Consider the following 6,319-nt stretch of genomic DNA (forward strand, 5'->3'; position numbering starts at 1 on the left):
CAGTGCTGCTCCATTGCTGTGATCAGTAAAAGGTGCAGGGGAGCCCCTTGGGCAGGTCTGGTCCCCCGAGCGCCCAAACCCAGGGGAGCCCAGAGTGGGACACACACGTGCGTTCTTTGGCGTCCTGTGCAGAGTGGCGCGACAACATCTCACTGCCCCACTTATCCCCGGCGTAGCTGGCAGGCAGCTTGTGGGTTGGGCTGGATGGGCCATAGCCCCTGGGGCTCAGGTCTCCTTTGTACCTCTGGTTAGACTGGTTAGAAAGGGAAAGAAAAGTAAGAATTTTTTTTGGTCGTTTTTAATTTTCTTAAGCTTTCTGCCTCACACCCACGGAGGGACAAACTGCCGTGTTCTCCTTGTGCTGATGTGGGGCTGGGGAGACCTCAGGTGGAGCTGCATGGAAGAAGTTAATTTCTGGGAATGAAGAACCCAAAGCAAAGTCTGAAGTTTGCGCAAGGGAATTCCTAGTTGTGCCAAACGTGTTCGATCTCATTGGAAGGCAGAGCCTCACTGCTCCGTAGCTGGGATGTGAAGCGGGACCACTGCCAAGGGCCTGGAGCGGACTGGAAAGTTTTTTGACGTTTTGATTAAACTAGCAGGGATTTATCCAGAAGCCTGCTGGGCCGCCTTAGGCTTTGCCCAAACGCTGCAATACCAAAATGGGGAAGCAATTCCATGCTTCCCTAGGGTGTTTAGAACACTCCAGCTCCACATTTCTGCAGTGCAAGTTGCAGTATTCAGTTAATTCTCACTTAGATGGTGTTTCCATCTGCCTCCACTCCAGTAACGTGTTCCTGGTGCTGAACTGAACTGGCTGAGGGAAGTGTCCATCTTTAATTTAACCCCCAAGAAAAATCTTGATGTGGAAAAATATGGAAAGCAGGAGGCTGGTGCACAAATAGGAAGGATAGGCCTTATTTGGGAAGACGATCGTAGCAAAATGTGAATTTTATCATAGGAGACTCAGGAATCTCCTGGCTTTGTCTACTTCTGAAGGTCTGTCCTGATTGGTGCATAGTATCCTAAGAAATCAGGGAGGTCTAATGACAACATTATTCCCAGAGGCAGATTGTGCCCTGCAGCTGATACCAGTCAGGTATTACCTGACTACAGACCTGTTTGAGCTCTTCCAGTTTCACCACATCCAGGATATTGTACGGAACAGAACCGGCCTGCCCACTCCGGTTGAGCAACTTCCACCACTGCTTATTATCTTCCAACACCTGAGAGAGGGACAAAAATAAATCTGCTGTGGGAAAATGGGATTTCAGGCATAAACAATCAGGATATAGCGGGGCCGAACCATCCAAAAGGTGAAGTTGCCAGAAGGACATCACTGAGGCCAGGAGCTCTAATCAGATCTGTTGCTCTCAGATGCAATCCAGGACTGAAACTTTTCCTGGAAAGCATCAGAATGTATCGTAAGGATGAACAGGAGAGCACCTCTGCGTGCTGAAGAACTCATAGTTCCTACATAATGTCCCTGTTTCTCCAGACCTTTTTTTCCTAATGACTGAGTTTCTGATGTCTTTTTGCATTAAAATAAATAATTAAATAAATAAAAAGCCACATTTTGCAGAGAAACCTTTTCCTCAGGTCACAGATCAGTGTCAGCCCAAGTCACGTCCCACCTTGTCCAGCTGCCAACAGTGCTGCAGTAAGAGAAAGGTTATGAGAAAGGTGCTTTTCAGAGAAAACAAATCCTCGTGGAGGAGGAAGTGGTGATAAGGAACCGACCCAGCGGGGGATGAGCAGGGCTCTAGAGCGAGTTGTTGTCCTCCCTCCTCACTGTGGTTAAAATGGGACCGATGTCTTTGAGCTGAGGAAATGACACAACACAGCACAGGCAGCCTGCTCCAGCTTTGGGTTTGAGCAAAGCTTTGTGTCACTGCTGAGATACCACCAGGGAAAATGGAGTTGGTGCTTGTTGCTATCCCGAGCTCTCTCCTGCCCCTGGGGGACACACCTTTTCCAGGAGCGGTCACGTACCTCCAGGATTTCATCCTTCAGCACCGAGAGCTCACTGGCGTTTCGCGCGGTGAAATCGTAGCGGATTTTGGCAAATCTCTTGGGCACAGCCACCCCCTGGGCCTCGAAATTCCTGCAGAAGAGAAGTGGCCTGAAGTTCATTAACCTGAGCTAGACTGTTGGAAGGACTCTGTGTGGAAGCTGGAATTGTATTAGAGGATCATCATAAACTAAAAATATATGTGACAATGTGGCCAGATTGCAATGAATCTAAAGACAGGACAGGGTTGGCTCGAGCTCACAGAGCTGCTGCCTCCAGTGTAAACTAACCGCCTCGTGAAAGCAAATGGTTTTTCACAGACATTATTCAAATAAAAGGGGAAAGGGGAAAAAAAAACCCAACCAAGAAAAAAGGAAGGTTCCCATTAGCAAAAAAAGCCTACATGAAAAAGTGAGGTTGTGAGCTATGGCCGAAGGGCCGAGTTTGGTGCTGATTCTCAATCAATTCAGCAAATGACAGTGCATTGATGCAACTGTTTTTTTAGTCAAATTTAGTCCTGATTCTTCACAGTAATTTGCCTCAAGAAAATGAGCCCCATATCCTTTGGTGAGTTCCCTGTTGGCTGAGGCCCAGACCTTCAGGCCGTGACTTCTCAACATACTTGCAGTGAGACTGGCTCCCTCTTAATTGCTTCTTTTTGAAGTATGGTTTGTCACTATCATCCTGCTGAAGATGAACAGGGCTGGTGTCTCATCTTCATATATTCTTCCCCCTCGTCCCCTCTCCTTCTTTTCCCCTTTTTCACCTCTAAATAAATTTCTTAAAGGCGATTTAACCCTGGGATAGTCTAATCCACTTTAGTCCTTCGTGGTCCACCCTCAGATAGATGTGTTGGCACAGAAGAAGTAAGGGTGTTCTCTTAGGATCTGATACTGTAATAAAGGGAAGAGAAAGATGAAACAGGCATTTCATGTTTGTCTGTTTTCTCTCCATGTCATTTCGTGAACATGTACTCACACTTGGCCAAGAGTAGTGCATTCAGACACTGAATATGAGTGTTGAAGAGGGGACTGAGAAGGAAGAAGCTTAGTGTTCTGCAATAGGAATTATGCTTTGGGGATTTTACGAATTGTTTCCCTCTTTTTCACCATCATGCTCTTCTTGCACACTTCCTTGTCTTTTGCTATTGAGCGAAAGTCTGGAGGCTCAGAAAGCCCAAGTTTCATCTGAGAAAGATTTCCTGTGTCAGAGAGAACGGAAGGGATTCTGTTTCCATCCTTTCATGCCAGGAAGGATGAACTGCCTGTATCAGGAGGTGCCGAATTGGTTCTGGGTGCTGCTGTAGCTCACAGAATTGCAAGACCCAGTGCTGCAGGAGTTCAAATAACAGACCGGTGGAAAGGCTCAGGGGCCACAAGCTGTGCTGCATCTCTCATGGACTTGCAAGGAACCTCTCCTTTGGTGTCTGTGCAAGTGCTGGCTGATGTGGGCACTAGGATTGCTCTTTTAATCAGGCAGCTCCAGTACCTTTCAGAAAAGAATTTTCATGGCACATCATGAGCCATTAATCTCTTGACTAACCATAACATTTCCTTACTCCTTGGTTTTACAGCATTACTCAAACACTGACATTTGTCATTTCACCAGCCATCTCCCTTGACCTCTAGCATCAGGCACTTGCAGGGGGAAGGATCTGGTCTCACAAATATTTTCATACTCTGATCTCTGTGATTTATTAACCATGAAGTTTTGCCTTCAGAACTCAAGATGCCATTTCAAATAATTTCGTGTGCAAAAGTCGAGTTATTGGGCAAAAGGGATCCTTGATAGCTGGGCACAAAGGACAGCAGGACTGCTGTTGCTGTTTTCTTTTCAACTACTGTGCTTGCTGTGTGACCTTGAGGAAATAGGTTCGCTGCAGCTTTATGGTTCCGTTTTTGCATAGGGAAAATAAGGGCAGTGATAATTGCTTTCAGTTGTAAAACACTTCAAGATTTATGGAATATGAATGATTCTTACTAAGTGAAAAGTGTTGCAAAGCTGGCTTAGTTGCACACTGTGCTAACAAAATCCCGTATCAGCCTATTGACCCCAGCCTGAAACACTCATTAAAGTTTATAGGACATTTTGGTGGATGAGTTGAGGCAGTTGTTCTGCTGGAAATATCATACTGAAAGCACTTTTAAATCCATCATCCGCTTTGACTTTTTTCTCTATTAAAACTAAACACAACTGCTTGCTCTTTCCAGTTTTCTTAGTTTAGTTTTTGATGGGTAAGTACTCACTGTTAACTCAGCTTGTACCCCCATGGCATCTGAGACATTACAGTTCATTCTAGTCATAGCATAAACACACAATAGCTGTTGTACTGAGACAAAAAGAGTTATAAAACATGTAAGATATCCAATGGACTGGTATTAACTATCAAGTTGCATGGTCACTTTTGAATGTCAAATGTTCTTTTTATGGATACTGCATTAATTTAATTTGTGCTTAAACGTTAGCTAGGCTAGACATTGGTGTCTGAAAAGTTTACATATTTTTCCAATGTCAAAATGTGTAAATTTAGTATTAAAGAAACAAAACTATTTACTTGTACTAGAGGAAAAATACTTTCGTAGCAAAGAAATTAACTGAGGTGCTCTTTAGAAATAGGTCTGGCTTGCTTACAGAATTGTTGCTTATGCAGTAAAGCAGATCTACAGATGTTTTCTTTTTTTCTTCCAGATAAAACTTGGATTGTTTGAAAAGTGGGGAGATATTTCACAATAGTACAAAAGAAGATACAGAAGAGGAGAGCAGAATGAGAGCTCTGCAAGTGCCACGTGCCTGCAGCCTGCTGTCTTTAGCGATGCTGTTCCTTCCAGTCACTGGAACGTCAAAACAAAATATCCCAAGACTGAAGCTTTCCTATAAAGGTAAACTTTTCAGTAGTTTTTCTGATTCTGGCACTTTCGTTTCGATGTGATACTGCCAGCAGTTCTTTTTGTATTACTAACCAGGAAATACATAATAGAAGCCTTAAAGATGGATGAATTCTGCCTCGGGGCAGTATTAAAATCTGGGTTTTTTGTTGTGTCGGGGCACATGTTTCTGAAGTATAAATGTCTTTTAAAAGTATTATTTCTGTTTGCTCCAAGAGGATGTTAACAGACTATACATAAATTAGAGGGGAGTGGTCCTTGAAAGGCTCTGAGGTGCATTGGAGACATTCCTGTGTGGCTGGTGTGGATGATGTGACACATGGAGGACATTCACACCTTCCTACAGCATCAGAGAAAGTTGAGAGCGCTGACTCAAGTGTTTCAAGGGGACTGACATTTATTTTTGTAATAATTCTTTTTCTATCACTAAGTGGGTATGTTAAACTCTTCATATGTGGTTTTCTTTCTCCTTGCCTCTTTGGATCACAAAAGCGTGATTCTCTGCAGAATTTCTTAGTCTTGTGTGTAGTTCTTGTTAAGAATGGTACCGTCTGAGGGATTTCAACACAGACATATTTATGTATTAATGGCCAATTTTTTAAAGAAGGTGGATTTCTTTTTGCTTTGCATGTACAGTACACCTCCACAGGCACAGAGATGTGTCACTGACACTTCCTTCTTTAGTGAAAACAAATGCTCTCCAGTTAGTTATGTTTCAGCTATGTCAGCCCCTTGCCCTTAGGGGAGCTATTTCTGCTCTGTTTTTCAAACTTATGTCTTCCTATGCATTGCAGAGTTACACTCAGGATGGTGTGATGGGACAGGCTGTAGAGCCTTCATCGGGGCTTATGATATGTTTATCATGAGTTTAACACCCAGAGAAATGTATTGAGTAAGCAGAATGACATGCTATTTATTTACAAGCTTCTCTTTTGCTAGATTTGCATGCCACTGTGCATGCTATTCCACTGTGTATATAAATGTGTTTGGATGTGTTTGTGCGAGAGAGACAGAGGAAGCAAGATCAAGGGATCTTGACAACATTTTTATAAATTCAGGGAACAGTTGCACTCCCTGAAGCCAATGCATACAGAAACTGAAAGAGCTGACATGAGTTATGAAAGTTAGCAGTAAAACCCTCCTGACATACAGCCGGCCTTCTCACAGCTAGGCCTTTTGAGCTAATTCCCAAAAGCAGCATATACCATATGGCCATGGCATTTACTGTGGATTTGACACTCACGATTAGTGAATTCCTCTCAACTTCAAAAGCAGATAGCCTTTGGCAAAATCCTGATGGATGCCTTTGGCAGGTAAAGAGGGGGAGAAAGAAAAATTAGTGAGGTCAACACAGGGGAAAAAAAATGGCTGAAATCTTAGTTTAAAATAGTGGCAGAGACCTGCTGGGAACAGTTGGGAAAATGCC

Source organism: Coloeus monedula (genome assembly GCF_965178545.1).
Source record: "Coloeus monedula genome assembly, contig: HAP1_SCAFFOLD_121, whole genome shotgun sequence".
Lineage (NCBI taxonomy): Eukaryota > Metazoa > Chordata > Aves > Passeriformes > Corvidae > Coloeus > Coloeus monedula.